Below are 12,061 nucleotides of genomic sequence, written 5' to 3'. Positions count from 1 at the left end.
CGAGTAGCGCGATAGAGGAGGGGGGTGAATATCGCGTCCTTTTAAAACTAATCGTTTCTTGAAATCAAAGTCGTGCACAGCGGAAAGTAAATAGAGATAGTTTGTTTACTTCGTTCGGAGCCTAGCTCGACTCCTACTCAAAGGCCCGCGGTCCTTGACCGCACCGATGGGCAAAACACTAAAACTCTTCTCTCCGAAGTCCTCGGAGAGAAGCAGATCATACAGGTACAATAGAATAAGATAGTAACAAGCCTACTATCTTATTTGCAATTAAGTGAAAAACAAAATATATATACCGACAAATGAATCGAAGATTTAGCGTAGGTCGATGCTTTCGAATAACGTAGCTTGATGTACTGATGAAGATGAGTCGCTTGCAGAGCAGTAACTTGTGATCAGAAAAATTGTCTTTGGCCTCTGACCTCGAGCCTTAATTTATAGGTGCACTAAGGTTCGGTCGACCGATCCCTCTGTTCGGTCGACCGAACCAGCTCCGATCACCCACAGTTGGAGTCTGACACTGGCTCGTAAATTCTGCATTAACTGGCCTTCAATGGTTCGGTCGACCGAACCCTTTTATCGGTCGACCGAACAAGGTTTTTCCTTGTTCGCTGAAATCTTCCAGAATCTTGAATTAATGGGCGATTAGTTCGGTCGACCGATTAGCTTCTATTTCCTTTGCTGCTGATCGGTTCTGATGATCTGTCCTGTGCTGAGTCACTATGGTTCGGTCGACCGATCTTCTTGTTCGGTCGACCGATCAAGCTTTTGACCGGACTGAACTCTGCTTTGCCTGATCTGAACTGATCTCTGGTCTGAGTCAAGCTGGTTCGGTCGATCGATCAAGCCGAATCTGCAAAATAGAGTTTAAACAATATTCCTGCAAAATAAGTGTTAGCACAGTAATATAATGCATGAGTAATATAGACAGTAGAGCTGTCTTGATCTCAACTTGGAAACCTTCTCGGTTTCTTCAGTTGGATTAGCGACCTAAGGTTGTTCCCTCTGGGAACCCGACCTCACTGTCGCTCCTCCAGTTTACTTACCTCAACCTACCTGCCAAACTTTGATCCTCCAGATCCAGTTTGGACTTTTCACTCAGCCTTGATCGGCTCCCCAGGACTTTTCTCTTGATCTTCAGTCCTCCAGACTTCTCGATCATACCGCCAAACATTGGGTCCCCTTGACCTGCTTGGACTTGCACCTAGGTTCCATGATCTGCTAAGACTTTTCTGCCTAGCCTCCAGCTAGGACTTTCCCGGTTGAGTAAACATCCTGCACATTCAGTCAACTTGTTAGATCATAACAAGACTTAACTTGAACCTTTGACAACATCAAAACTCAGGTTTGATTTTGGTGCAGTTTGCACCAACAAGGATGTCTTGAATCCGTGAGTGGAGCGAACTCGCCGTCTCTCCTTCTTGCATTTTTAGATTGTACAGTTTATTAAATAATAAGTCACGCTTACTTACCTTGGTTTCCGAGGTGCCCTCGTGGTGTTCGATCAGCTTTTCCCAAAGCTCCTTTGCTGATGAGAATGGACCAACTCTATTGAGCTCCTCTTTGGTCAGTCCACACTGGAGGGTGCAGGTAGCTTTGGCATCAGCTTCCGCCTTCTTGATTGTGGTAGATTCCCATTTTTCGCAGGGTGTCGCCTTGCCATCTTCGTCGGATGGGAGTAGTAGTCCGGTCTTGATTATCATCCACGTATCGAATTGTGTCTTCAGGAAGGTTTCCATTCGCCCCTTCCAATATCCGAAGTCTTCTCCGGAGAAAAGTGGGGAGCGAACGGTGTTGAACCCTTCTTGTTGGGCCATTTGTAATATCGACCGTATATGTAAAACAGAAACAAAAGAAATGTGTCAAGACTAGGTCTTGGATTAGCAGAGCGGGAAGATAAGGATAAGAAATAATGAACTCGAGTGGTGTTGCACCAGCTTCGAGTAAAATCGATTCATAAAATAATTAGAATGTAGGTAATTAGCTAATTCTAATTGACTCTGAAAAAAAACAGAAAATAACCACGAAAAAATACGTGATTGGTGGTTGCACCAGATCAACGCGACTCCGCTCTGATACCAATTGTTGGATCGAGACGCGCTAGAGGGGGGGGTGAATAGCGCTCGTGGCTATTTCGTTCGATTATCGGAATCGTAAAAACTCATTCAGAAATAACGCAGCGGAAAGTAAATAAAAAGGACACGAAGGATTTACTTCGTTCGGAGCCTGTGACGACTCCTACTCGAAGGCCCGCGATCCTTGATCGCTTCCGGTGGGCAACAACTATAAGTTCGTTAAAAGTACAATAAGAGATTTACAATTGTAAGCACCAAAACAAATTATACCGACAATAACAGAATCGAAACTGATGTTCCAGGTCGTCGGTATGCCGTAACAGCACCTCGGAATGATTTTGTTAGCAGCACGTTGAAGAAAAGAAGCCTTGAAGTTGTTGTTGAAGCTGGACGTCGAGTGTTGCTTTTATAGTAAGCTCAAGGCTCCTTGAAAGCCTCCGAAGGCGCCTCCACAACTCCGAGTCCACCGTGCAGATGAGCGCTGACCATTCTGCGCTTATCCCATCTGGAGGCGCCTTCATGCACCCGAAGGCGCCTCCATTCGCTGGTCTAAGGCGCCTTAAACCTCTTCCAAGGCGCCTTAAACCTCTTCCAAGGCGCCTTGGACTGTGCTGCGCTGGATTCTTCCGGTTCGCACTCGAGGCGGCTCCAAGCTCCATGGAGGCGCCTCGGACACTGTTCATCCGAGGTTAACTTGTGCTCCTTTGGTCCTGCAAAAGTGTTAGTCCCAAACACATTCCCTGCAAAACAAAGTTAGCACAAAATAACAGTAAAAATGATAACAAAATATAACGACAGTCTCGGGACTGTCCGGGTCTGACTTCGGATTTCCATCCGGAAACCCTAGGTCGACCCGACGCCTACGGTTCCCTCTACGGGGAACGCGTCCTCACCTACTCCACTCAGGAGTTTTACCTGATGTCAGTCCGGTCCTCCAGACCGACTGGACTTTCCGCCTAGGGTTACCACCCCCTAGGATCTAGGGTTACCGCCACCTAGGATTTTTCTCCACCTAGGGTTACCACCCCCTAGGACCTAAGGTTACCCCCCCTTAGGATTTTCCTCCACCTAGGGTTATAACCCCCTAAGACCTAAGGTTGCCGCCCCTTAGGGTTTTCCTCCACCTAGGGTTACCACCCCCTAGGACCTAAGGTTACCCCCCTTAGGATTTTTCTTTACCTAGGGTTACCACCCCCTAGGACCTAAGGTTACCGCCCCTTAGGATTTTCCACCTGCCTAACCACAGTTAGGACTTTCCTGCACACTTGTTTAAGCTCATTAGATAACGAAACAACTTAACTTGAACCCTTTGACATAATTAAAACACTTGTTCGATCGTCAGATGCTTCCCGCACCAACAATCACGTTTCCAACAACTTAAGCATATGCAACCACAATACAGATTGGTCTCTAGGTCAATTGACAGTCAAACAGTCAAGTATTAGGCTTCTACATCCAAGCAACAAGTCATTGGGAATGGAGATAAATAGGACACAAAATCAGTAACTACAACAAACATAGAGGCTACTGACATTGATCGACTAGCAGTTACCTAACACAGCAACCGTATCATAAGGTAACCAATATAGCCCCATAGACTCGATCACTAAATAGGGAAGGTGTCGAGTCATCAATACTGAACACACAACCAGATATGTGGAACCACCTCCAGCAGGGGAAGAAGCTACCCCAACAATAGTCTGTAGTCATTCCCATTTCAGCAAAGGAAACCCAGTAGATTGCACATGGCACATTAACTCTAGAGCAGCAGTAGTCTTAGCAGGAAACGTTGGGAATGCAGCAGAATCTTGAGCCAAAAGGGAAGCTAACTGCTAAGCATAGTCAGTCAACAGGGAGTTGTCTACATATTGGTATAGAGATTGGCATAGAAGTTAGTATGCAAAGTGGCATGGAGTATCAGCTGGCAAAACCTGTCACTGGGGAGCAATGCCACTTCCAACACAGCTCTTACAAGGCAACACAAATAGCTCCAAGCAGAGGGATAAATGGACTGATTCATATGAAAGTACCAAGAAGAACCAAATGCTTGCCGAGGGGACAGAACTTCAACTTGGCACTATCCAGGAACCATCCAAGGGTGAGTTCAAAATGAGTAAAGTGACCCAACCAGTGAAACATAGACTCACCAGCAGAAAGAAATACAATCTCAAACAGTCTTTCTCTCTACATCAGACCATGCTTCAGGATCTGTTACAACACTCAATTAATGAACAGTCCTTAATTCCTTAGCGATCACAGGTGGGTTCCCCAACAACTGGACATTGTAGTCAGAAGGAGGCAAATACTTCTATAACAAAAACCCAAAGGCCAAGAGATGATGGTATTGGTGATGAGGGAGCTGAGATTAAGCAGCCTGCTGCTCCTGTTCAAGCAGGGCACCAGCCTGGAAGCAGTCATCACACAAGACATTTGACCCAAGTGGAGAAGAATGACCAGGATGACAGCACACAACAATCTGACTTAGAGGGAGGGTTCTTCTCGCAATAGCTATGGGAACAACAACATCAGTGCTACAGAGAATGGCACGGAAAAGGAAACTGACTTGGGCCAGTAGTGGATAGTGCAAACTAGGACTCAAGCTACAAAAAGGTAGATGCATGCCAACCAAGCACACATCAGTATTCTGACAGGAGAGAAGTTTGAGTTGGTCTCAGCCTTGCCAACATCATGTTACCATCAAGGCTTACATGCACCAAAAATGGACAACACCAGGCTGGATTCTGTAGACAAATACTGACCAGATTTAGCCGAGACAAGGGTCAACAAGCAGCAACAAAGCATAAATCAGGAACCCTCTGGAAGCTAGCTTACAAAGAAAGCTACTGAATTGCTCAAGAATAGGTTCTAGGTAGCCAAACAACAGGGAGCACTGAGCAGTAAGTCTGGTCTCTCTTTGCTCAGTGATGAGGATGGTATGGATGATAGATTTCAAACACGAAATCAAGCGACAAGGCGGTCTAGGTCGTCTACCTCTACATGAAGATAACATCTTGGAATGTGAGGGGCTTCAACCAAGCCCCAAACAGAGAGAAGTGTAGAGCTTCTTTCTAAAAGGTAGATTAGCAGTGATGGGCCTCATGGAGACAAAATTGACAGACTAAGCTTTCCAAGCAATGAAACTAAAAAGATTTCGACGATTAGAGATGGTACGCTACATAAAGGAGGGTTCAGCAAGGAGTAGAATGTTGATTATATGGGACCCTCAAAAAGTGACCTTTGATACACTCAAATTGGATGATCAATATATACATGGCAGTCTCAGTTGCAAAGTAACACAAAAATTCTTTTCCATCACCTTTGTTTATGGACAACTCACCATAAGTAAAAGGAGGATACTATGGGAGGGCCTCAACATGATAGGTACAGACATGGATACTCCTTGGATACTACTTGGGGATTTCAACTCCCCCCTCTCTATTGATGATAAACAAGGAGGTATGCCGATCACTTCTTACCGGGTTATGGATTTTCAAGAATGTGTCATGCGGAAATGGGTCGGAAGATCTTCCTCAAGTTGGATGCACTTACACTTGGTCCAACAATGAGGTGTTGTACAAATTGGATAAATTCATAGTCAATAAATGGTGGTTAGAGCAAGATATGAGGGGAATGGTTGAGTTCCTCCCATCGGGTTTTGTATCTGGCCATACACAGTGTTTGGTGACCATTATGGGGGGCTTGGAACACACCAATAAGCCTTTCAAATACTTTAATATGTGGACTACCCATGAGGACTATAACACCATGGTGGAGAGGAAATGGACCAGCTTGAATTGGAGCATTCATGGTGGCATGACACAATACAAGTTTAAGCAAAAGCTGCAAGGGTTAAAGGCAGAGTTTAAGCAAAATTCAATAGACTCCATTTTCAGCACATCAAAGAGAGGGCGATCTGGGCATAGGAAGATCTCCTTCATATGTAACAATTGGGATATACTACTGGTCAATTTGAGGAAAGCTATCAAATGGTTTGAAAACAAGTTGATCAATTAAGCCATGTAGAATTCCTCTTTTGTGCTCAGAAGGCAAAGTGCCAATACCTTCAAGAGGTTGATAGGATCACCAAATACTTCCATGAACTCATCAAAAGAACGAATTATAGAAGAGAAATAGTAGTCCTTGAAATGGGAGATGGTGCTAACACAACAAGTCTAAACGAGATTGTGAATGAATTTATGGAGGCATTCCAAAGCTTGCTCGGCACACAGGACACCACTCCAAACCAAATGTTTAACTTATGGAAAATTGCTAAGCTTCTAACAGCCAGCCAGCAGCCCTTCAAACATTGCCGACCGAAGCCGACATCAAGAAGGTTCTGTTTAGCATTGGAGATCAAAAAGCTCCCGGGACGGATGGGTATTGATCCAAATTTTTCTAGCACTCCTGGGGCATTATAAAGGATGATTTGGTAGCGGCTGTAAATGAATTTTTCAGACATGGAAAGGTACATAAATAATGAAATCACACTCTTATATCCTTAGTCCCAAAAGTGCTACATGCTAATAGAGTTGTAGATTTTTGACCCATCTCATATTGTATAGTTTTCTACAAGATAATTTCAAAGCTACTATCTTCTAGGCTTGCAGAGGTTGCAGAGCACATCTTTCACCCAGCCCAGGCGATTTTTGTTAAAGGGAAGAATATAACATATAGCATTAATGTAACGCCCCGCCCCTCCTGCTAAGGCGACGGGGGTTACTTGGACACATACATGCTTAATACAGCGGAAGTCTTACTTAGAGAATTAAAAAAAAAACTTTTCTTACATTAAAATCACCATAGACATAAAAGAACCACATAGCATACTTATCATAATTTTTTGAGTCTTAATACCCAAACACATACTTAATGTCATGGAGTCATAAAGTAAAATATCAACATGGCATATTTCTTATTAAACAAAGCAGGTCTTTTCCTTTAGCCAGTCCACTACCACACACACATCTTCTTAGCCCCTCCTGCTGCTCCCCTAGTACATCCATTCCTTGCCTTTATCTGTGGTACAAGAAAGTAAGCTGTGAGCACTCATGGCTCAGTAAGTTCCTTTCCTACTCACAAAAACCGAATAGCATATAGCATGGGAACAAATTATCATATTAAGCAACATATCATGGCATATCATAACATAATCATCATAAAGTATCATGGCATATTCTAGCATGAACATCAAATGAATCCTGACATAGCAAAACATCATCATAAATAACGTGGCATAATCATAAAGTATAAGCAAGGTAAATTCCTAAACATATATCATGCAACATATGCAACATGTCTTTTGAAAACCCATAATATACATACTTAAACATAATCTCAACATGATTAGGGCCCCGGCTTGTACCACATACATAAATGCGCGCGTCCTATGTAGGTCCAAGGTAGCAAGTTTTGAACCCTACAAGGCATACATACTAAGCCCGTTTCTTAGTCCATTGACCTAGGGGCACTTAGGAGTCCATCCCTAACGAGGCACGTTTCTTAGTTCATCGACCCCGGGGTGCTTATGAAGCCCACCCTTGGTACAAGCCATACATAAAGTAAAATAGCATGTCATACATATCATAGTTCTTATTCTTTCATGCATATCATGTTTCTTAACATATCATAAAACATGCATATTTAGGCACACAGCACATGCATGAATCATAGAGTACATCATGAACATATCACTTATCATATCATAAAGCATGCATATTTGGGCACACAGCACATGCATGGATCATAAGCTTGCATAATGAACATGTCATTTTATCATATCATATAGCATGCATAATTGGGCACATAGCACATACATGGATCATAAACATACATAAAAGAGCATATCACTTATCATAAGAAGACATAACCATTCATGGAATCTTTAAATAACATTTCTTGATTCATTACATAGCATGTGAGGTACATCTAGGTCACTAAACTCATATGGCCGAAAGTCATGATTAGGGCATGATCTCTAGACAACACACAAAAAATCTCATGATATCTTCACATACTAGCATAAGAAAGGTCATAAGCATGTTAACCTAAATTTTTAACCCCTCCTAGGTTTCTAATTCTTTCATGGCCGAAACCTTCATGAAGAGCAATCAAGTTCTAAGCAACTTGCAAACATGTAAACCCTAAACACATATCATATCATATTTCATAAGGAACAACTTAAGCATGTTTAGTTTGGGCTCTAAGTTCCTTAAGCTTCTAACCTTATCATGGCCGAACCCTAGCATGTCTCATTCTAGGTTACAAGTAGCATGAAAGTGTTGAACCTTAAGCCAATATTTTATACATTTTCATGAGGAACATCATAAGCACATTTGTTTTAAATTCCAAACTTCCTAAACCCATTAACTCAAGGTGGCCGAAACCTATAAATCATGGAACTAGATTTTTAGTGGCATAAGAGTATGGAACATACATACAAGAACATCATAAGCATATATAAGTTGGGTTCTAAATTTCTCTAGGCCTTTAAACTTGTAGTGGCCGAAACATATCAAGCATGGAACTATGTTTCTAGTGGCATAAGAGCATGGAAACCACAACTACATTTCATAGTACTTATCACAAGAAACATCATGAACCTATATAAGTTGGGTTCAAAATTTCTCTAGTCCTTTAAACTAGTATTGGCCGAAACCTATCAAGCATGGAACTAAGTTTCTAGTGGCTTAAGAGCATGGAAACCACAGCTACATTTCATAGTACTTATCACAAGAAACATCATGAACCTATATAAGTTGGGTTCAAAATTTCTCTAGGCCTTTAAACTAGTATTGGCCGAAACCTATCAAGCATGGAACTAAGTTTCTAATAGCTTAAGAGCATGGAAACCACAGCTACATTTCATAACATTTATCACAAGAACATCATGAGCATATCTAAGTTGGGTTCTAAATTTTTCCTAGGCTTTTAACCCAAGGGTGGCCGAAACATGTGAGCTTGGTTTTGTTTTTCACATGGCCTAAAAGCATGGAAACTCTACAAAATTTTTCATGGCATCATTACAAGGAACAACATGAGTAAACTTAGTTTAAAATCTAAGCATTCTAGCTTTAAAACTTAGTGTGGCCGAAAGTTACATGTAACCAAATTTCTATGTAACAAGCAAACATAAGAACATCAACTAGTTTCATATCATTTTATCAAGAAGGTCATGAGCCTCCTAGACTTGGTTTAAACTTTCCTAAACTTCAAATCTAATCATAACCGAATCTTCATAAGCATGAATTAGGATTCATAACAAACATACAATCATGGCATAACATTTTGGCTTCATATCTTGTCTTAGGACAAATCTTAGCATGCTTAATTTTAGGTTTAAAACTCTCCTAGGCCTTTAGCTCTTCCATGGCCGAACATTCATGAGCATGGAAATGGAGTTTCAACAACATACAAGTAAGAGAAAAAAAATTAACAACTTCATTATCATAGGGTACATAACACAAGAATAAGGAAACATGCTTAGTTTGTGTCTTAAGCTTACCTAGTCCTCTTGTTCATGCTTGGCCAAGATTCTAAGGTTCATGGATCTAAGTTCTCTTTGTTCATTCTAGCATGAAAACCTTAGATTAACCTCTTATATAAGATACATGTCACAAAGAAAAATAATAAGTATATCTAGTTACAAATTTCTTAAGCACTTCCTCTTATCTTGGCCGAAATTCTCATAAAGCAAACCTTAGGTTTTTAAGCGATCTATCTTCATAGAAAACCATATAAACTATTGTACCACAGGTGAGGGGAAGCTTACCTAGTGTTCCCTTGTTAATCCTTAAAGAAATGGTACCCTTGGTGAAGAGGAAGGAGGCTAGTACTCCTTTTGATTTCTCTTGCTTGGAGGGGTGCACCTTGAAGGCTCCTTCTAGTAATTTAGTTTCCTCTTAGGGAGAAACCTAAACTTGGCTTGTGGAGATGAGGGAGGAGGGCTTCTAGTTTCGGCAATGGTGAGGGAGAAGGAAGAAAAATGAAATCCTTTTCTTCTTTTCCTTTTTATGCTAAGTGGGTGGAAGTTACAAAGATGAACTTTGCTTCCCTTCTTCCTTAATTCATGCATGTATTTTTTCGAATGAGAATATGTCCTCATTCCTTTCTCTTAATTCTTCTCTTCATTATCCTCTTAAACTCCATGAAAATAGAGAAGAAAAGGAAGAAAGACAACTTGTCTTTTGCTTACTCCTTTTCTTAACCAAGAGGTAAACAAGGGGAAGAAAGCTACTTGATTTTCTCTTGTTCCCTCACTTAATTATATCCTCACTTTTAATTACAATTCCCATCATTTCCCATTCATATATTATTCATTATCCTAGTGGTTATCATTCATAACTTTATTTCTATCATTTGTGAGAGGTTCAAGGTTCAAACTTTCACCTCTTCTTTTTATTTCTCTTATTTCTTTTTCTTTTGATTCTTCTTTTATGCTCTAAAGCAAATAACACTCATATACTTATCTTATAATTTTATGGGTGTTACAGTACCCCATACCTCATAGAAAGTTCGTCCTCGAACTTAAAATAGCTTCGTCAGGTGGTGCCGGACTTTCTGCTGAGTGCATCGGCTACCTTGTTTGCTTTACCAGGGTGATAAAAGATCTCGCAATCATAGTCCTTGACTAGCTCGAGCCATCTGCGTTGTCTCATATTTAGGTCTTTCTATGTGAAGAAATATTTTAGACTCTGGTGGTCTGTATAAATCCTGCACTGAGCCCCATACAAGTAATGCCTCCATGTCTTTAGAGCGAAGACCACCGCTGCTAGCTCTAAATCATGAACGGGGTAATTCCTTTCATGTTCTTTAAGTTGTCTAGAGGCATAGGCAATGACTTTGCCATCTTGCATAAGTACAACTCCGAGTCCTAAAAAGGAAGCATCGCTATACATATCAAAATCCTTGTTGTTTTCCGGAAGAGTAAGAATCGGAGCACTGGTCAGTCTCCGTTTCAGTTCCGTAAAACTTTTCTCGCAGTCGTTCGTCCATTCATACTTTTTATTCTTCTTGGTGAGAACGGTCATCGGGGCTGCTATTTTAGAGAAGTCCTCTACAAACTTCCTGTAGTAGCCTGCTAGCCCAAGAAAACTTCTGACTTCACTGGCGTTCTTTGGCCTATTCCAGTTGCTTACAGCCTCAATCTTATTCGGATCCACCATTACTCCGTCCTTGGAGATAATATGACCCAAGAATGATATTCGATCAAGCCAGAACTCACATTTGGAGAATTTTGTATATAGTCATTTTTCTCGAAGGATCTGCAATACCGTATTCAGGTGTTCGGCATGCTCTTCTTGGGTTCTCGAGTAGATGAGAATATCGTCAATGAAGACAATCACAAATTTGTCAAGATACGCCGTAAAAACCCGATTTATCAAATCCATGAACACAGCAGGGGCATTTGTCACTCCGAAGGGCATAACTATAAACTCATAATGGCCATATCTTGTTCGAAAGACTGTCTTCGGTATATCCTCTTGTTTTACTTTCACTTGATGATAGTCGGACCTTAAGTCAATCTTTGAGAAGACAGTTGCTCCCTTCAATTGGTCAAACAGATCATCGATCCGCAGAAGGGGGTATCTATTCTTGATTGTCGCGTTGTTCAGTGCTCGGTAATCTATACACATTCGCATAGATCCATCCTTCTTTTTTACAAACAGTACCGGAGCTCCCCATGGAGAGTGACTAGGGCGAATAAGTCCTTTGTTGAGCAACTCCCGTAGCTGTTCTTAAAGTTCCTTCAACTCAGTTGGTGTCATTCGGTAAGGCGCTTTAGAAATTGGTTTAGTTCTCAGAACTAATTCAACCGTAAATTCTATTTCTCTATCGGGTGCTAATCCTGGTAGTTCATCAGGAAATACTTCCGGATAGTTGCATACTACTCTGACCTCTTCTAGCTTCTGGCTTCCGGTTAGTCTTGTATCAACCACGTGCGCTAGAAATCCATTACAACCTTTGTCTACCATACTTCGTGCCTTTAC

This window comes from Zingiber officinale, chromosome 9A, assembly GCF_018446385.1.
Source record: "Zingiber officinale cultivar Zhangliang chromosome 9A, Zo_v1.1, whole genome shotgun sequence".
In the NCBI taxonomy this organism is placed as follows: domain Eukaryota; kingdom Viridiplantae; phylum Streptophyta; class Magnoliopsida; order Zingiberales; family Zingiberaceae; genus Zingiber; species Zingiber officinale.
This window is presented reverse-complemented; position numbering follows the sequence as displayed.